We start from the raw sequence: 22,124 nt of genomic DNA, 5'->3' as shown, positions 1-22,124 counted from the left end.
ACCACATTCTAATACTCAATTTAGTGGTGCCATTTGCATTCACAATGTTGCACCACCATCACGCATATCCACACCAAAACTTTTCCATCATGCCGAACAGAAAGTCTATCAATTAAGCATGAACTCTTCATTCCCTACCCCTACCCTGGCCTCTGGTAACCTGTGTTCTAGTTTCTAACTCTGTGAATTTGCTTATTCTAATTATTTCGTGTCAGTGAGATCATACCATAATTGTCCTTTTGTGTCTGGCTTATTTCATTCAACATGGTATCTTCAAGGTTCATCCATGTTGTCGTATTTGTCAGAACTTCATTCCTTTTTACAGCTGAAAAATATTCCATTGTATGTGTATACCACATTTTGTTTTTCCAGTCTATTTTTCACATTGCGTCAGCTGCCTCAAGCTGCTTCTACCCGCATGGCACGTTCTGGGATGGTGAACCTGAGATGTGTATCCTGGTTAAATCTTCAGGCTGCCACCCAATAGATTAATGGAACCGACCTACAGGCACCCCATGATAAACATAGGAGTTACTCTGCTCCCTCTGGAACATGGCCAGCGACCCTCACTGGGAATACAGGCCCGCTTCACACTATGCTGCAACCCTTTGACTGTTTTCCAGGGTTTTGAGGAAAATGGCTCTGTCAGTTTTGCTAGGTGTTCAAAGATTCTATGGGGAAAAGAACACTGGAGCCTCTTATGCCAGTATCTTTGTCAATTGGAAGCCACATCTGGTGTGCTTTTCATCACAGATACAGGTGTTTTGCATGTCACAGGTAATTGTGTTTTTTTACAAATTGAAGGTTTGTGGCAACCTTGCATTGAGCAAGTCTGTCCGCACCATTTTTCCAACAGCATGTGCTCGTTTTGTGTCTCTGTGTCACATTTTGATAATTCTCTCAATATTTCAAGCTTTTTCATTATTATTATATCTCTTATGCTGATCTGTGACCAGTGATCTTTGATGTTACTACTGTAATTATTTTGGGGATGCCAATTACTGCACCCATATAAGATGGTGAACTTAATCAGTAAATGTTGTGTCTTCTGACCGTTCCACCGACTTGCCATTTCTCTGTCTCTCTCCCTCTCTTTGGGCCTCCCTATTCCCTGAGACACAACTAAAGTGAAATTAGGACAATTAATAACCCTACAGTGGATTCTAACTGTTCAATTGAAAGGAAGAGTCGCACATCTCTCACTAAATCAAAAGCTAGAAATGACTAAGTGTTGTGAGGAAGGCATGTCGAAAGCTGAAATAGGCCAAAAGCTAGGCCTCTTGTATCAAACATTTAGCCAAGTTGTGAATGCAAAGGAAAAGTTCTTGAAGTAAATTAAGAATACTACTCTGGTGAACACACAGATGATAAGAAAGTGAAACAGCCTTATTGCTGATGTGGAGAGAGTTTTAGTGGTCTGGATAGAAGATCAAACTAGTGAACATTCTCTTAAGCCAAACCCTAATACACAGCAAGACCCTAACTGTCTTCAATTCTGTGAAGGCCGAGAGGAGTGAGAAAGCTGCAGAAGAAAAGTTTGAAACTAGCAGAGGTTGGTTCCTGAGGTTTAAGGAAACATGCTGTCTCCATAACATAAAGGTGCAAGGTGAAGCAGCAAATGCTGATGTAGAAGTTGCAGCAAGTTATACAGAGGATCTAGCTAAAGTAATTGATAAAGGTAGTTACATTAAATAACAGATTTCTGATGCAGACAAAATAGCCTTGTATTGGAAGAAGATGGCATCTAGGACTTGCATAGCTAGAGAGGAGAAGTCAGTGCCTGGCTTCAAAGCTTCAGAGAACAGGCTGACTCTCTTTTGTTAGGGGCTAATGCAGCTGGTGACTTCAAGTTGAAGGCCCCTAATAATTATGCTTAACCTACTCTGCCTGTGCTGTATATAATGGTACAGCAAAGCCTAGATGAGAGCACATCTGTTTACAGCATGGTTTTCTGAGTATTTTAAGCCCATTATTGAGACCTGCTCAGAAAAAGAAATCCTTTCAAAATATTACTGCTTATTGACAATGCACCTGGTCATCCAAGATTTCTGATGAGGATGTACAGAGTGATGAATATTGTTTTCCTGCCTGCTAACACAACATCCATTCTGCAGCCCATGAACCAAGGGGTGATTTAGACTTGCAAGTCTTATTACTGAAGAAATACATTTCGTAGAGCTATTGCTGCTGTAGATTGTGATTCCTCTCATGGATCTGGGCAAAGTAAATTGAAAACCCTCTGGAAAGGATTCACCATTGTAGATGCCATTAAGAACATTCCTGGTACATGGGAGGAGATCAGAATATCAACATACATTAACAGGAGTTTGGAATAAGTTGAATCAAACCCTCATGGATGACTTTGAGGGGTTTGAGACTTCAGTAGAGGAAGAAACTGCAGAAGTGGTAGAAATAGCAGGAGAACTAGAATTAGAAATGGAGCCTGAAGATGTGACTGAATTGCTGCAATCTCATGATAAAACTTGAACGGATGAAGAGTTGCGTCTTAATGATGAGCAAAGAAAGTGGTTTCTTGAGATGAAATCTCTTTTAGATGAAGATACTGTGAACATTGTTGAAATGAGAACAAAGGACTTAGAATACTACGTAAATTTAGTTGATATAGCACTAATAGGATTGCCTCCAATTTTGAAAGAAGTATGACTGTGGGTAAAATGCTATCAAACAGCATTGCATGCTACAAGAAATCTTCTGTGAAAGGAAGAATTAATCCATGCAGCAAACTTCACTGCTGTCTTATTTTAAGAAATTGCAGAGCCACCCTTTAATGGTTAGGTTCATGTGTCAGCTTGGCCAGGTGGTGGTGCCCAGTTGTCTGGTCAAGCAAGCACTGGCCTATCTTTTGCTGTGAGGAGATTTCGTGGATTTAAATCATCCGTGCGTTGATTGCATCTATGGCTGATTACATCTGCAGTCGGCTGAGGGTAATGTCTTCTGCAAAGAGACATTTAGTCTAATCAGTTGAAGGCTTTTAAGGGGGAGGTGATGACTTCATCAGTCAGAAGAGAGAACTTGCACTTCTGCTTCAGCCAGCCAGCCAGCCTATTCTGGAGTGACCTTCATCACAGTACAAGCTTGCAGCCTGTCCTACAAAATTAGGACTTTTGCATCTCCACGCTTTTATAAAATCTCATACTATTTACAGATATCTCCTGTGGGTTCTGTTTCCCTGGAGAACCCTGACTAATACACACCCCAACTTTCAGCCAGCATCTATCAACATCGAAGCAAGACTCTCCACCGGCAAAAAGATTACAACTCTTAGAAGCTCAGATGATGGTTAGCATTTTTTAACATAAAATATTTTTTTAATTGTTATGTACCCTGATAAAATTAGACCTCTGATGAAATTAGACCGTTTACTTTGTTTTCTCCTATGGCTTTCTCCTACTTTGTTTTCTCCTACTTTGTTTTCTCCTATGACGTTTTCTCCTATGACGTTTTCTTCTATGGCTTTTGGGAACAGGCACTATTCCTAGCCCTGTGTGAGCTGTGAGTAGTGTTTTCTTGAATCCTTTTGGGTGCTTAATTCCCTGGCCTTTGATAGTTTCCTTTCCTACATGCACTCATCCCTGCTCAAGTAGACTACTTAAGGGGAATCCTTTGCAGATTTCCAGGGTTTTTACTCTATGCAGTTGTCTTCTCTTTGATTTATTGCACTGTGAACTCTATAGCTGCCTGGATTTCCTCAGACTCTCAGCCCTGTCAGCTCTGTCAGGGAGACACTGGATTCTCCCTAGTTTTACCCTCCTTGCACTGCTGCCTGGAATCTTTCTCTGGGAAGTTAGTTTGAGCACTTGCAAGGCTCACATTGTGTGTTGCTTTGTCTTTCAGGAAAAATTCTCTGTTACTGCCCAATGTCCTGTGTCCTGAGTGTTGTTCTATATATGAAATAATAATTTTTTTTCATTTTAATATATTTTATTTAACCCACTATCTAAAACATTATCATTTCAACTTGTAATCAATATTAAATATTATTAAGAAGATAGTTTACATTATTTTTTGCATTGTCTTCAAACTCTGATGTGTAGTTTACATTTCAGCACATTGAAATTTGGATGCTATATTTTCTTTGCTATATGTGTGTGTGTGTGTGTGTATATATATATATATATATTTTTTTTTTTTTTTTTAGTTGATTCAGGGAGTATAGTAAACCTGGTCTCTGTTAATCCATCATAACTTGAAGCAGAAATCCTAAGTTAAATATTTGTTGTACTGTTTGAGCTATTTTCTGAGTGGTTACTCTAGGGCTTACAATATATATCTTATCAAAATAGACTTCTATTTGTACTAACTTAATTCCAATAATATAGAAACTTTACTCACACGTAGCTCCATTCCCTCTTGTCTTTTTATACTACTATTGTTTCACATATGATGTCTATATATGTTACAAATCCAGCAATGCATTGTTATACTTATCATTAATACATTCTGATATCTTTTAAAGAAGCTAAGAGAAGAAAGGAGAGCACAAATATATTTAAGGAGATTATATATATATATTAATTTTCTTAATTACCATTCTTAGTTCTATTCATTTTTTCATGTGGATTTGAATTACCATCTGGTATCATTTCTTTACTCCAATATTACTTCATTCCCATTCCCCACCGTTACGTAGTTATTGTCAGATATATTACATATCTATGTGTTGTGGATCCAACAATAAAATTTTACAAGTGTTGTTTAATACAATTTCTTTTAAAATCTTTTAAGAGAAGAAAGAGAAACAAATACGCAATTGTACTGGGATTTATCATTGCTTATATAATTACCTTTAGTGATGTTTTTTCATGTGGATTGAATTATTGTTTAATGTTACTTCTTTTTAGCCTTAGTATTTCTTATAAGGCAGATTTGGCAGCAACAGATTCTGTCTGTTTTTATTTATATGAGAATGTCTTCATTTTGCCTTCACTTTTGCAAGATAGCTTTGTTGGATATAGGATTCTTGGTTTACAGTTCTATTCTTTTAGTACTTTGAATATGTCATCCTATTGCCTCTGAGCTCCATTGTTTCTGATGAGAAGTCAGTGTTAATCATATAGTGGTTCCCTTGTATGTGATAAGTCATTTTTTTCTGGATGCTATTGAGATTTTCTTTTTCTTTGGCCTTGAACATTTTTGCCATGATGTGTCTGCGTGTAGCTCTCTGCTTTTATCCTACCTGCTGTTTGTTGAGCTTCGTGGATATATAGACTAGTGTTCTCTCAGTTAAGTATTACGGAGACTTTAATTCCTAGATTTGGTCTCCCAGTAATTGCTGTCAGTGCTAATAGATGCACAGGTTATTCCACAAAAGATGTAGGTCAAGGTCTTGTATTTGATAGTTTTTCAGACTTTAAAAATTTATTGAGACTTGTTTTACAGCCAAGCCCATGTTCTATCTTGGTGAATATACCATATTCACTTGGCAAAATTCATCAGCTAAGCTATTTGTGCCTGGAGTTTTCTTTACGATATAGTTTTTAACTTCAGATTCAATTTCTATAGTAGATACAGGATTTTTTGGATTATCTATTCTTGAATGCACATTAGTAGTTTGTGTCTTTCACAGAATTAGTTTATTTCATTTAAGGTGTTGAATTTGTGGAAAGGAAGTTTTCACACTTTTCCCTTATTATCCTTCTAATGACTATAGGATATGTGCCATGTCCCCTTTAATAATGGTAATTTGTGCCTTCTCTCTTTTTTCTTGATCTGTTTGACTAGAGCTTTATTAATTTTATTGATTTGTTTTTAATACTGGCTTTTGTTTTTTACTGTTGTTTATCTGTTTTCAATTTTATTGGTTTTGCTACTATCTAGTTTTTATTTCTGTTCGCTTAGGTTTTAATTTCCTTTTTTTTACTTTTTTCTGGTTTCTGAAGGTCATTGGCTTGAGTGTTTTATTCTTTTCTAATATAAGCATTTAATGCTATAGATCTCTCTAAGCACCTATTTTGTTGCATTCCACACATTTTGGTATGTTGTGTTTTCACTTTCATTCAATTCAAAATATTTTCTAATTTCCCTTGTGACTTCCTTTTTTAATTGGTTATTTAATGTGTGTGGTTTAATTTCCAAATGTTTTCTAATTTTCTGGATATCTTTCTATTATTTATTTCTTGTTTAGTTCCATTCTTTTTCAATTCTTTTCAGTGATTTTAAATTTGTTGAGGTTGTTTTATGTCCCAGAAGTTGTCAGCCTTAGTAAATGTCCCATGGGTGCTTGAAAAAGAATGTATATTCTGCTTTTCTTGGGTAGTGTTCTCTAAAGGTGAATTAGGTCAAGTTGGATGATTATGTTGCTAAGATCTCCTATACCCTTAGCAATTTTCCACTTGTTTTTTCCATTACTGAGAGAGGAATGTTGGTGGCTCCAAGTATAATTGGAATTGTCTGTCTCCTCTCAGTTCTATCCATTTTTGATTAGCGTGTTTTGAAGCCCTATTCTTAGGTACATAGGATTTTTGTGCCTTCTTGGTGAATTGGCCCCTTTATCATTATGTAATGTCCGTCTTTATCACTACTTATAGTTTTTGTTCAGAAGTGTGCTGTCTGTATAGCCATTTCACCCTTCTTTTGATTAGTGTTTACATTGTATATATTTTTGCAAAATTTTACTTTTTACCTATTTATGTCTTTATATTTAAAATGGGTTTTTGTTGTTATCCATCCATACATTGGATAAAGGGAGTGTGATCCACAAGGTTTTCACAGTTACACTGTTACCTCTTGTAAGCTACATTGTTATACAATCGTCTCCAAGAGTCAAGGCTACTGGATTGGAGTTTGGGAGTTTCAAGTATTTACTTCTAGCTATCCCAATATATTAAAGCCTAAAAAGCATTATCTATATAGTGCATAAGAATGCTCACCAGAGTGACCTCTCGACTCCATTTGAAATTTCTCAGCCACTGAAGCTTTATTTTGTTTCATTTTGCATCCCCATCTTGGTCAAGATGTTCTCAATCCCATGATGCTGGGTCCAGATTCATCCCTGGGAGTCATATCCTGCGTTCCCAGGGAGATTTATACCCCTGGGAGTCAGGTCCCACGTAGGGGGGATGGCAGTGAGATCACCCGCCAAGGTGGCTTAGTTAGAGAGAGAGAGGCCCTTTCTATTTTAAATTCATTCACTCAGCTTCAAGTTCGCTTTGTGTATTGCCTCTCACATCTATCCCCTTCTTTTCTCTTACCAGCAGTACTGCTCTAACTCTACCTTGTGTCTGTACTGTTACGTTATCTACTTCTAAGTAGTCTCTTGTGTTCCCTCCTTCCAATCCATCCTATTGTCTGTTCTTTTAAAAATACTAGTTTTCACAGTTTGTCCCACCTTTAACTTAAAAACATTTTTTAGCTTTATAACCCTGTCATAATCTACTCCTCCATCTTTCCTCTCCTCCTCTGCCCACCCCCAAGTTATGTATAGAATAAAATCCAAACTTCTCCCAGTGTTTGGTGCCCTCCATAGTCTGTTACTTTAGCCTTCCTTCCAGTCTTATTTTTAATTTTAATTGATGGTTCCGAATGCCTCATGCTCTCTTCCCTTGGTATATTTATTCATGCTATCTCCCCCTTCTTGGAATACCCTCTCTTCTTTTAATCCAAATTCTGCCTATTTTTAAAGATTCAGCTTTTCTATTTTTTTAAGGCTCAGCATTTCTCTATGAAATGCTTCCTAATCTCTCCAAGCCATACTGACCTCTCCTGGTTTCATCAGAGCATTTACTATTGATTCTACTCATTTGAAGGAGATGCAGTATAGTAGAGAAGTTAAGACCATGGGCACAGAGTCAGCTTTGGGTTTGAATTCCATCCCCACCATTGACTACTTACTGTTGGTGCCTCAGTTTCCTCCTTTATAAAATGAGAATAATAATAATAACTATCTAATAAAGTTGGTTATATTAGATAATATCCATAAAGTATTAGAACAGTTTTGGATTATTGTAATTATTCAGTAAATATTTGCTAATGTGATTTTTGGTAATTAATTTTTTATCTATTTATGCTTTGTTTCTAAAATTCATTCATAGTGTTCTAGTTTGCCAATGCTGCCAGAACGCAAAACACCAGAGATGAATTGGCTTTTATAAAAGGGGGTTTATTTGGTTACACAGTTACAGTCTTAATGCCATAAAGCGTCCAAGGTAACACATCAGCAATTGGGTACCTTCACTGGAGGATGGCCACTGGTGTCCGGAAAACCTCTGTTAGCTGGGAAGGCATGTGGCTGGCATCTGCTCCAAAGTTCTGGTTTCAAAATGGCTTTCTCTCAGGACGTTCCTCTCTAGGCTGCAGTTCCTCAAAAATGTCACTCTTAGTTGCTTTTAGGGTGTTTGTCCTCTCTTAGCTTCTCCGGAGCAGGAGTCTGCTTTCAAAGGCCATCTTCAAACGGTTTCTCATCTGCAGTTACTCGCTCAACGTCTGTGCATTCTTCAACGTGTCCCTCTTGGATGTAGCTCCTCTTCAAAATGTCACTCTCAGTTGCACTGAGTTCCTTCTGTTTGTCAGCTCATTTAAATGGCTCCAGTGATTTAATTTAGACCCACCCTGAATGGATGGGGTAACACCTCCGTGGATATTATCCAATCAGAGTCATTACCCACAGTTGGGTGGGGCACATCTCCATGGAAACACTCAAAGAATTACAGTCTAATGAACCATGATAGGTCTGCCCACACAAGATTACATCAAAGATAATGGCATTTTGGGGGTCATAATGCATTCAAACCGGCACACATAGGTTCTTTATTTTAAATCCTTAGACTCCTTTTGAGTGTGTCCTAATAACAGTTTTCTATAATTCTCCAATTGTGATATACCATTTAAAATGGTTGGTTTGAATTTCAAGTGTTATTTTGTTTCTGTGCTTATAGTCTATTTACTATAAATGAAAAAAATTATGGATTCTGCTTTTGTTTTCTGTATATGTCCAGTGTAGAGCAAGTTGCTGCAGCCATGCATCATGGAAACACAGGTTCAGGGCACAGCAGAAACCTTCAGCAAATTATCTCTTTATTACTTGCACAGTATTGAGACCAGAGGGGCAGATAACCTCCTGGTTACTTACAGAACACATAGAATCCAAAAGAGCAGGGGAAGAAGTCCCATCACAGCCTGTCTCCCAAGGGTGGCCAAAACTGCTCTGGGTCAGGGTTGGTAGATGGCAGCCCCACATGCCCCTCTTCTTAACGGAGAAGAGAGATCAGTTTATTATTACTTGCACAGTATAAAGAGTATAAAGAGCCCAGAAGAACAAATAATATCTTTGTTACTTACACAGCACAAAGAATTCATAAGAGCAGGGGAAGAAGTACCATTATGGCTGGTCTCCCAGAGTAGCTGTACACTGCACCGGGTTGGGGTGAATGGATGGCAGCTCTACATACCCCACTTTGCACTGGAAAAGAGAGATCAATCTGTATTCTTTGAGTGTGCTTTTTATCCATGTTGGGGGAATGGGGCCCAGCCATTGAGAATTCCTGTTTGGATAAGCATCTGAGGCTGCTTGTGCGTGGTTTCTGGGTTTAAGGTCTAGCCAGGCCTTTTCATTAGACTTAGCATTTCCCCCAGGTTGTGGAATGGCACAGAACAGAAAAGGAGGTGGGAGTAGTGGAGGGTGGCCACGTAGTGTGTGTTTGTGACTTCTTTAGAGAAGGAGTTGTGGGTAGGTGAGTTCCGGACAATGGCTGCTCAACAGGTGTCTGACTTCCCTAACATCTAGTACAGAGTCAGTGATGTAGCATGTGAGAATTGAACTATGGTTGACTTCTTATCCTTGGTCATGTGTTGATTATTTCTGAAATAGCATTGTTGATCAAAGCAAAATCATAAACATTTTCACTTATGTTTAACAACTTATTTAGATATAATTCATATGCCATACAGTTGATCCATTTAAAGTGTACAATTCTCTGATTTTTGGTATATTTCCAGAGTCGAGCAGACAGCATCACAATCAATTTTAGAACATTTTCTTCGTTCCACAAAAGAAACCCTATTCCTATTAGTGCTCATCTCCATTTTTCCGCAGCGCCCGCAGTCCTAAGCAGCCATTGATCTTTCTGACTCTGTAGGTTTGCCTATTCTGGACATTGCATATAAATGGAATCATACAGTGCATGTATGTAGTCTTTTGTGGCTGGCTTCATTCACTCAGCATATTTTCAGTGTTAATCTATGTTTTAGCATTTATTGGTACTTCATTCCCTTTTTATTGTCAAATTACATTCTATTATACAGCTGTAGCACATTTTATCTATCCTTCTGTCAGTTGATGGACATTTGGGTTGTTTCTACTTTTTGCCTATTATGAATAATGCAGCTATGGACATTTGTGTACCAGTTTTTGTATGGATTTGCGTTTTCATTTCTCTTGGATATATACATAGGAGTAGAATTGCTAGGTTGTATAGTAAGTGTATAAATACATTTTTTCACATTTCCAGTTTTTATTTCAACATTTAAAATATTCACAGATGGGAATATTGTATTCATTGACATTTCCATGGAAGATGTAATAAGTATATTTTTAAAATTTGAGGTTTTCCAAAGCAGCTGTACCATTTTACATTCCTGCAAGCAATATATGAGTATTCCAGTTTCTTCACATCCTCACTACCACTTGTTATTGTATCTTTTTGATTCTAGCCATACTGGTGATATTTTATGATTGTCATTTTGATTTGCCTTTCCCAGATCTAATGATGTTGACCATCTTTTCCTGTGGTTATTGGCCATTTGTATATATAAATAAATCTTCTTAGGAGAAATGTATATTCACATCCTATGCCCATTTTAAAATTGAGATATTTTCTTTTTGTTATTGAGTTGTAATAGTTCTTTATGTATTCTGGATATAAATCTCTTACAAGATATATTATTTGCAGACATTTTCTTCCATTCCGTGGGTTGTCTTTTCACTTTTTTGATGGTGTTATTTGTAGCAGAAACATTTTTAATTTTGATGAAGTCCTGTGTATCTAATTTTTTCTTTGATTGCTTGTGTTTTTGTTGTATCTAAGAGGGCTTTGCCTAACTGCAGACTGACTTACTTAATTTTTTTCTTCTAAGAATTATGTAGCTTTAAGCTTTTACATTTATGATTGTAATCCACACTGAGTTAACTCTTGTATATGATATAAGGAAGGAATCCAACTTTATTCTTTTCCATATGGATATCTAGTTGTCCCTGTACGATTTATGGAAAAGACTGTTCTTTCCCCATTGAATTGTCTTGGCACTCTTATTGAAAAATAATTGACCATTCATATGAGGGTTTGTTTTTGGACTCGGAATTCTATTCCAGTGAACTAAATGTCTTTTCGTATGCCACTGCCTCACTATCTTCATTCCTGTAGCTTTGTGGCAAGTTTTGAAATCAGGATGCTTGAGTCCCCCAACTTCATTCCACTTTCTAAAGATTGTTTTGACTATTCTGGTTCTTGAATTTCCATATGGATTTTAGGATCAATTTATCAATGTCTGTAAAAAAAAAAGCAGCTATGATTTTTATAGGGATTGCATTAATCTGCACATCAGCTTGGAGAGTTTTGCCATCAGAACAATATTAAGCCTTAGAAATCCATGAACATGGGACATCTTTAATTTCTTCCAACACATATTTTAGTTTTCAGAATACAAGCCTTACATTAAAAACAAATGTTTTATTCTTTTTGATGCTGTCGTAAACTGCATTATTTTCTTAATTTCATTTTCAGTTTAGTCATTGCTAGTGTATTGAAATACAATTAGTTTTTATATGTTGATTGTCTTTGTTTTCTAGGCCTGCTATAACAAATGGCTTTAAATAATGGGAATTTATTGTCTCATGGTTTTGGAGGCTAGAAGGCTTTCTTCCTTCTGGGGTCGGTAGTGTTCTAGTGTGGCTTGCTGCAAACCATAGGGTTCCTTGGCCTGAATTTCTGGCTCATATCACATATTGATGTCCTCTCCTTTCTCTTCTGGGTTCCTGCTGACTTCCAGCTCTTCTCTGTGGTCTTCTCTGTCTGTGGCTTCTGGTTTCTTTTCTTTATAAGGTATCCAGTCATTTGAATTAATGCCCACCCTTATTCAATTGGGCCATATATTAACTAAAAATAACATCTTCAACAGGTTCTATTTACAGTGGGTTCCCACCCACAGGAATGCAGATTTAGATTGAGCATGTCTAAATTGGGGTACTTAAATCAATCTTCCGTGTTGATCTTGTACACTGAATTTCTTGCTGAACTCATTTATTAGCTCTAATAGTTTTTAGTGGCTTTCTTAGGATTTGCTATATCCAAGATCATGAAGTCTGCAAAGAGAGGTAGCTTTATTTCTTCCTTTCTATTCTGGGTGCCTTTTCTTTCTTTCTCTTGCCTAATTTCCTCAGCTAGAACCTCCAGTACAGTGGTTTAATAGAAGTGATGAAAGGAAATATTGTTGTCTTGTCCTGATCTTGGAAGGAGTGCATTCAATCTTTCACCACTATGATGTTAGCTGTAGGTATTTTTGTAGAGGCTCTTTATCAGGTTGAGGAAGTTCTTTTTTATTCTAGTTCTTGAGTGTTTTTATCATTAGAGGGTGTTGGCTTTTGTCAAATGATTTTTCTGCTTCTGTTGAGATGATCATCTGGTTTTATTCCTTAGCCTATTGATACGGTGGATTACATTGATTGATTTGAGATGTTAAACCAACCTTACATTTCTGGGATAAGTCCCAACTTGGTCATGGTTATAATCCTTTTCATATATTGCTGGATTTTGTTTGCTAGTATTTTGTTGAGGATTTTTGTGCCTATATTCATAAGAGATTTTGGTCGTTAGCTTTTTTTTCTTGTGATATTTTTATCTGATTTTGGTGTCAGGGTTATACTGAGCTCAGAGATTTAGTTGGGAAGTGTTCCTCCTCCTCCTCCCCCTCCTCTTCCCCCTTCTCCTCTTCTTCCTCCTCCTCCCCCTCCCCTCCCCATCCTTCTCCCCCTCCTCCTCCTTCTTCTTCATACAGTTTATGAAGAATTGTTGTTAATTTTTTCTTTAAGTGTTTGGTAGGATTGACCAGTGAAGCCATCTGAGCCAAGACTTTCCTTTGTGGGAAGTTTTAAAATTACTGGCAGAATCTCTTTACTTGTTATAGGTCTGTTCAGATTGTTTCTTTTTGAGTTAGTAGTTTATAACTTTCTAGGAATTGTCCATTCATGTAAGTTATCTAATTTGTTGGTTTACCATTTTCCATAGCATTCTATTATTAACATTTTTATTTCTATAAGTTTGGTAGTGATGTCCCTATTTCATTCATAATTTTAGTAATTTGAACCTTACCTCTTTTTTTTTCTCAGTCAGTGTTCTAGTTTGCTAATGCTGCTGGAATGCAAAACACCAGAAATGGACTGACTTTTATAAAGGGGGTTTATTTGGTTACACAGTTAAAGTCTTAAGGCCATAAAGTGTCCAAGGTAATGCATTAACAATGGGGTACCTTCACTGGAGGATGGCCAGTGGTGTCTGGAAAACTTCTGTTAGCTGGGAAGGCACGTGGCTGGCATCTGCTCCAAGTTCTGGTTTCAAAATGGCTTTATCCCAGGACATTCCTCTCTAGGCTGTAGCTCCTCTTCAAAATGTCACTCTCAGTTGCACTTGGGGTATTTGTCCTCTCTTAGCTTCTCAGGAGCAAAAGTCTGCTTTCAATGGCCGTCTTCAGACTGTCTCTCATCTGCAGCTCCTCTCTCAGCTCCTGGGTATTCTTCAGAGTGTCCCTCTTGGCTGTAGCAAGCTCGCTCCTTCTGTCTGAGCTTATATAGTGCACCAGTAAACTAATCAAGGCCCATGCTGAATGGGTTGGGCTACAACTCCATGGCAACTATTCAATCAGAGTTATCACCCATGGTTGGGTGGGGCGCATTTCCATGGAAATACCCTAATCCAAACGTTCCAGCTTAATCCCCACTAATATGTCTGTTCCCACAAGATTGCATCAAAGAACATGGCTTTTTCTGGGGGACATAATGTTTACAAACTGGTACAGTCAGTAAAACTGAGTTTGTTAATTTTGTTGATCTTTTCAGAGAACCAACTTTTGGTTTTGTTGATTTCTCTACTTTTCCATTCTCTTAAATGTTTTAATGAAACCACTTCTTTCTATTTTTTTTCCAACCATTTAATGTTTTATAGTTAAAGTTCATCATGAACTACCCATATATGTCTAGTATATAAGTAAGACTACCTACTTTTAGAATTTATTTTTCTTAAAGTCTTTAACTTCCTAAAATTTTTCATAGTTGGCCAATATTGTTTACTACAGTATGCTTTCTCCATGATGACAAAAGGAAGAACTTTCACTTTCATCTTAGGTCTAAGACCAGCTAGGCTTCTTGTGATAAACTAATTTATTTTGTTTTATTTTGAGGACACTATGAATCTTGTAACAATTTATAGTTTTGAATGCCAACTTTCAAGGCATTATACCATGCATTTTTTTTGGATACTGACATGTTTTCTGTCATTAAAATTTTTTTATTGTGGTAACAGACATACAACACAAAATTTCCCATTTTAATCACCTTCATATGTAAAATTCAGTCATATTAATTACATCCATAATGTGCTACTATCACCACCATTAATTATCAGCACTTTTTCATCACCCTAAATAGAAACTCTGTACCTATTAAGTAATAACTTCGAATTACCTTCCACCACCAGTCCCTGGTAACCTGTAATCTACTTTCTTTCCATGTGTTTGCTTATTCTAGGTATTTTGTATAAGTGAAATCATAAATGTTTGTTCCTTTGTGTCTGGCTTATTTTACTAAACATGATGTCTTCAAGATTCACCCCTGTTGTAGCATGTATCAGAACTTCATTTCTTTTTATGGCTGAATAATATTCCATTGTGTGAGTACGTATGGCACATGCACGTGCCACATTTTGCTTATCCACTCATCTGTTGATGGATGTGTGGTTTACTTCCACCTTTTTTGGCAGTTGTGAATAAAGCCTCTGTGAACATTGTTGTACAAATCTGCTCAAATCCTTGTTCTTAGTTTTTGGGAATACAGAAGTGGAATTACCAGGTCTAGGATTTTCCATGCTTAGCAATGTTGGTTCAAGTCTTTGGCCCACTTTTTAATTGTGTTGTTTGTCTTTTTTTGTTATGTTGAAGGATTTCTTTATTTATTCTGGATATTAAGCCCTTATCAGCTAATATGACATCCAAATATCTTCTCCAATTAGTAAGTTGTTGTTTTATTTTCATGATAAGGTCATTTGAGGCTCAAAAATATTTAATATTGAGGAGCTTGCATTTATCTTCTTTTTCTTTGCTTGTGCTTTGGGTGTAAATTCTGAAAAACCATTGTGAACACAGGTACCTGAAGATGTTTCCCTATGTTTCCTTCTAGCAGTTTGGTAGTTCTAGCTCTTATATTTAGATCTTTGATTCATTTTGAGTTGATTTTTCTAAGTGATGTGAAGTGGGGGTCCTCCACCTTTTTGCAAATGGAGAGCTAGTTTGCCCAGCACCATTTGTTAAAAAGACTGTTTTTTCCCACCTGAGTGGACTTGGCAGCCTTGTCAAAAAATCACTTGGCCATAAATGTGAGGGTTGATTTCTGAGCTTTCAGTTCAATTCCATTGGTCTATATGCCAGTCTTTGTGCCAGTATCATGCTATTTTGATTACTGTGGCTTTGTAATAAGTTTTAAAATCAGAAAGTGTGGGTACTACAACTTCATTCTTCTTTTTCAAGATGGCTTTAGTTTTTTGGGACCTCTTACCGTTCCCTATAAATTTGGTGTTTGGCTTTTCAATTTTTGCAAAGAAGGTTGTTGGAATTTTATTTGGGATTACCTTGAATCTGTAAATTGCTTTGGGTGGTATTGACATCTTAATGATATTTAGTCTTCCAATCCATGAACATGGAAAGTCCTTCCATTTGTTTAGGTCTCTTTTGATTTCTTTTAGCAGTGTTTTGTATTTTCTGTGTACAAATTCTTTGTATCCTTGGTTATATTTTTCCTAGATATTTGATTCTTTTATTTGCTATTGTGAATGAAATGTTTTTCTTGATTTCTTGTTCCAATTGTTCATTGCTTGTGTATAATAGCAGTACTGATTTTGGGGTGTTGATTGTGTACCCCACCACGTTGCTGAATTTACTTATTAGCTCCAGTAGCTTTGTTATAGATTTTTTAGGATTTTCTGTATATAGGGTCCTGTCATCTGCAAATAGGGAAAGTTTTACTTCTTCCTTTCCAATTTGGATGCTTTTTATTTCTTTTTCATCCTATTTGTTCTGGCAAGAACTTCTAGCACAGTGTTGAATAACAGTGGTAACAGTGGGCATCCTTGTCTTGTTCCTGGTCCCTTAGAGGGAAAGCTTTCACTCTTTCACCATATGTAGCTGTGGGCTTTTCATATACACCCTTTGTCATGTTGAGAAAGTTTCCTTCTATTCTTAGGGTTCTAAGTGTTTTTATCAAATGCCTTTTCTGCATCAATTGAGATAATCATGTGTTTTTTTTTCCCCTTCATTCTGTTAATGTGGTACATCATATGAACTGATTTTCTTATGAACCAACCTTACATACCAGGGATAAATCCCACTTGATCATAATGTATAATTCCTTTAATATGCTGTTGGATTCAATTTGCTAGTATTTTTTTGAAGAAGAGTGCCTTCTTGTTTCTATCTGTATATATTTTTCATTTATTTTCTTTGTGGTTACCATGTGGTTAGAATTTGACATCCTAAATATATAAGAATCATTTTTGATTTGATAAACTTAAGTTCAGTAGCGTGCAAATATACTTTTCCTATATCCCTCTGTCCTCCCCACCATTTTTTTTTTGCTTGTTACCACTTACAGCTTTGTACATTTTATGTCCAAAACCTAGATTTATCACTACTTTTTATGCATTTGCATTTTAACACCTGTAGGAAGAAGTGGAGTTACAGTAACAAACAATGTACAACACTAATATTGGCATTTATAATTACTCAAATGATTACCTTTGAGACAGGTCTTTAATTCTTTTTGCTGCTTTGAACTACTGTCTAGTGTCCTTTCTTTCAGTTTGAAGAACTCCCTGTATTGTTGTTTTTAGGGCAGGTCTAATGGTAATGAACTCCCTCAGCTTTTGCTTATCTGAAAACATCTCAATCTTTCCCTGCTGTTTTAAAGAAGGTCTTGCTGGATATAAAATTCTTGGCTGGCAGTTGTTTTCTTTCAGCACTTTAAGTATTTCAGCCCATTGCCTTCTTACCTCCATGTTTTTTATTTTTTAGAAATACAATTTTACTGAGACATACTCACACATTGTGTCATCCATCCAAAGAATGTAATCAGTTGTTCACAGTATCATCATAGGTGTGCATTCACCACCACAATCAATTTTAGAACATTTTCATTACTCCAAAAAAAGAAAAACAAAAAATAAAAATGAAAAGGAACACCCAAAACATCCCATACCCCTTATCCCCCTCATTATTTATTTATATATATATTTTTGTCTTTATTACTCATCTGCCCTTACACTGGATAAAGGGAGTGTCAGTCATAAGGTTTTCACAAACTGTCACCCCATAAAACTTATATACTTATACAATTATCATCAAGAATCAAGGTTACTGGATTACAGTTCAAGAGTTTCAGGTATTTCCTTCTATCCTAAGACTCTTGAAACTAAAAAGGAATATCTGTATAATGCATAAGAATAACCTCCAGAAGGACCTCTTGAATCTATTTGAAATATCTTAGCCACTGAAACTTTATTTTGTTCCACTTCTCTTCCCCCTTTTGGTCAAGAACGCATTCTCAATCTGTGATGCCAGGGCCAGGCTCATCCCTGGGAGTCATGACCCATATTTCCAGGGAGACTTACACCCTTGGGAGTCATGTCCCATGTAGTGGGGAGGGTAGTGAGTTTACCTACAGAGTTGGCTTAGAGAGAGGGGCCACATCTGAGCAACAAAAGAGGTTCTCTGGAGGTGACTCTTAGTCATACTTAAAAGTAGGCTTAGCTTCTCCTTTGCTGAAATAAGTTTCATAAGGGCAAGCCCCAAGATCAAGGACTTGGGGGTTTATTAAATTGGGAGTCCCTAATGCTTGAGAGAATATCCAGTGTTCTCCAGGTGGGGAAGTTTAATATTTCTACCTTTCCCCCCAGTCTCTCAAGGGGGCTTTGCAAATACTTTTTAATTTTCTGGCCCAAATACTCTGGAATGTGTCTAGGTATTACATTAACTTGTACTGAATAACAGGATTTCATTCCCTAGTCTAGGTTTTACGTAATTATTTTGTTTAAATAAACTGACCATACATGTTAAATTAGATAATGTGCTATAGAAAATTTAAATTTTGTCCTGAATATGCCTCCATGGTTTTTGATGAGAAATTGGCACTCAGTCTAATTGGGATTCCCTTGTATGTAACATGTTGCTTTTCTCTTGCAGCTTTTAGAACTTTCTCCTAGTCCATTGCATTCGATAGTGTGATCAGTATATGATGGGGTGTATTTTTCTTCATGTTTATCCTTTTCAGTGTTCTCTGGGCTTCTCAGATGTGCATAGTCATATCTTTTGCTAAGTGTGGGATATTCTCTGTCATTATTTCTTTGAATAGTCCTTCTTCTCCTGTCTCTCTTTCTTCCCCTCCAACTCCCATAATGTGGATATTGGTGCACTTTATGGTGTCCCAGAGGTGTCTTTGGCTATTTTTGCTTGTAATGTTTATTTTTTCTTTCTACTCCTCAGTCTGACACATTCCAAGTGTTTTGTCTTCTGGTTCACTGCTTCTTTCTTCTGCCAGCTTCAGTCTGCTCTTGAAACCCTCCTGAGCATTTTTCATTTCAGTTATTTTGGTCTTCAACACCAGTAGGTCTGTTTGGTTCCTTTTTAAAATTTCTGTCTCTTTACTAAGACTCTGATGTTGCTCATTCATTGTTTTCCTTATATCCTTTAGTTCTTTCTCTAGTTTCATTTCTTTGAGCATTTTTAGATCATTTTTAAAAAGCTTTGTTCAGTATATCCACATTCTCATCTTCTTCATTGGTGTTTTCTGGATTTCTGTCCTCTTCATTTGGATAGGCCATCATTTCCTGTTTCATTGTCTTGTACTCTTGTTGCATACTGTACATTTTAATATTTTAAAATGTTAACTCTGAGGTTTACTTCCTGGGATACCTGTTTCTTGGTTTTATAACCAGCTGGTGGTAAGATAAATTTTCTTGAGTTTCATCTCTCCTATCAGGAAGATCTGTCCAAAGTGAATGCAGTGTGCAGGATTTTCCCTGTCTTTCTGGGCCTCTTGTCTTGTCCTGGGCTTTTGCTTGTTAGTTGTTTTGGAGTTCCCCTGTTTACAGGAGTGTGGTTGTCCGCTCTGTTCTCCAGAAACAGATGTCTGTCTCCCTGGTGTTTGAAGCTGGAAGACCTTTGTCCTAGACTGTCTGCCTTTATAGTTTTTTATACTCCTTTCATTTTCTCAAGCTGCTTTTGCCTGGCGGGCAAATTCTGAAAGGAGGGCTCACCGGAGAGGACTTTGCCAAGTCAGTTTTTCCCAGCAGTGACAGGGCCTGGATCCATAAACGAGGCACAGACTGGCTCCAAAGTACCCTGGGGAGGGGATCAGGAAGGGTGCCAAAACTACTCTGACAGCTCCCCAAAGCTGAGCTTTCCTGGCTTCCCCAGCAAATGCAGCCCTTCAGCTAACTATCATCCACAACCCTGGGAAATTGCAGCACCTTTAAGTCTGCATAGTCACCACACCTGTCTGGGTAAGATTGAAACAATGGCTACCCAGTCTTTGTCCAGGATGAGTTGAAACAATGGCTGTTCTCAGAGCCGGGCTCCCATTGTTCTGAATCCGCTAATCAAAAACTGTGATCACTGATCAGCCATGCCCACTCCTGTTCTTGGAAAAGAGAACTTTTAGGTCCCTTTCTGTCACCAACAAGTTAGCCAGGAGCTGGACTCCAAGGTGGCCTGTGGAGAGAGTAGGGGATGGGCACCAGTAGCTACCTATGAAGAGAACAATTTACTGTTCTTTACCATAATTTATCAGCCTCTTCTTCCTGCTTTTCCCTGGATGCTGAATAGTGTTCGGGCCTCTGGAGTCACAAAGTAGTTGTTTCAGACAGTTTCCGCCTGTTTAATAGTTGTTTTGGTGGGTGGACTGAGTTCTGGAGCTTCCTACTCTGCCATCTTCCCATAATCCTTTCTGTTTATACTTTTTAGCCAATTCATTATTAATATTTTTGAATATGTGATAGATGTGGTTCAAAAATGAAAAAGAAACCATAGTGAAAACAGTGAAAAGTCTGCCTTCCATTTCTAAGCCTCCCACTTCTCCCCAAAGGCAACTAATAAATCAGTTTCTAGTATTTGCGTTATTCTACACTTTAATTTATTCATTTGGCAATATATTTTAAAGAGTGTCCCACTCTCTTTGTTTATCTTAATCTTTTTGGTGGACGTATTTTTCATTGTACTGTTGTATCATAATTTATGTATTCCTCTGTTCACAGACATGTAGTTAATCTTTTTGAATGTTTGAAACTGTAAACTGCTGCAATGAATTGCCTTGTATATACATTTTAATGCACAAGTGGGAATACTTCTGAAATGCTAACTATGAAGTAGAATTGCTGTCAGAAGTCATTCACATTTAAAAATTTTGAAAGATTATGTCTTTGCTCATAGAATAAAGTGTTTGCTTATAGCTCACCTTTACAGTGAAGGCTATTGTGAGCATTATGTTTTTTCTTTTATTGTGGAATATAACAAATTTACATAGATGTGATAACTTTCCAAGTGCAATTTAACAGGTAGTTAGAAAGCAAATTTCAAAGAATGTTATGGGTTACAGTTCCACAGTTTCAGTTATTTCCTTAATGTGAAATACAACATATATACAAAATGGTGATAACTTTCAAATTACAATTTAACAAGTAGCAATATAGCAAATTTCAGAGAATGTTATGAGTTACAGTTCCACCATTTCAGTTCTTTCCTTCTGGTTATTCTAATACCCTAGCAATTAAGAAAAAGAAAATTATATAGAGATTCAGTATTCATAATCCTTTGTTAAATTCTATCTTGTCTGTTGCTACCCCTTCCTATAGTTTAATCACTTTCCCGATCTTCAGGGATGTCTGGCCAGTGACTGCCCTAACTTGTTCATGTTGAAAAGGGACATCGACATTATGGGAGAAGGGGATGTGATTGGTTGACGTTCTTGAAGAGGCTATTGCCTCTGGGTTTTGGGACTTAGCTGGAATAGGAGCTCTCTGGAGGATTTAAGTTTCTGAAGAATAAACTTAGTGAGTGATACTTTTACAGAGTCTCAGATAGGGACCTGGGTATTCTTTAGGGTTTTGGGGACTGCTGTTGACTTGTGCTTGGCACACTGTGGCCATTTGGGATATCGAGCTGAAGCTTGCTTAGGAATAACCTCCAGGATAGCCTCTTGATTCTATTTGAAATCTCTTAGCCACTGAAACCTTATTTTGTTGTCTTTCTTTTCCACCTTTTGGTCAAAAAGGCATTCTCAACCCCTTGATGCCAGGGTCAGGCTAATTTCCAGAATCTGTGTCCCATATCACCAGGGAGGCTCGCTCACCTGGGGAGGTCCTGTCCCACATTGCGGGGAGGGTGATGAATGTATTTGCAGAGTTGGGCTTAGAGAGAGAAAGGCCACATTTGAGCAACAAAAGCGGTTCTCTGGAGGTGACTCCTAGGCATAATTATAGGTGGGCTTAGCCGCCCCACCCTTTTGAAAAACTTTTTATTATAGTAACCAAGATAGAGCATAAAATTTCCCATTTTAACCACATTTAAGGAGTTTATTTTTACTTTGTTCTTTAGTGTATTTTTCATATTTTATAAATGAAGATGTACTACCTTAACTTTTTTTTGATTAAAGGGGACAGTGATAGAATTTATTTACAAAAATGTATGATTACCAACTTTTCCAAAATCCTACCTTGGTAGGAGAATGAAAGAGGTAAGGGATTTTAGGCATCAACCTTCACATATGCTTTTTCCACTATGATTGCAACAGCGATGTGAAATTGCTGTCATCCCTATTTTAAGGAGAATTGGGAAACTGAGGCTCTTGGGAACATTTT

General features: G+C 37.1%; 1 protein-coding gene across 1 annotated transcript in view; it reads left to right on the top strand.

Annotated features, from left to right (window-relative positions):
- The window catches only part of RB1 (RB transcriptional corepressor 1), a 248,164-nt gene that overhangs the window by 8,166 nt on the left and 217,874 nt on the right, over positions 1-22,124 (top strand).

This window comes from Choloepus didactylus, chromosome 12 (genome assembly GCF_015220235.1).
Source record: "Choloepus didactylus isolate mChoDid1 chromosome 12, mChoDid1.pri, whole genome shotgun sequence".
Lineage (NCBI taxonomy): Eukaryota > Metazoa > Chordata > Mammalia > Pilosa > Megalonychidae > Choloepus > Choloepus didactylus.
This window is presented reverse-complemented; position numbering and strand designations above follow the sequence as displayed.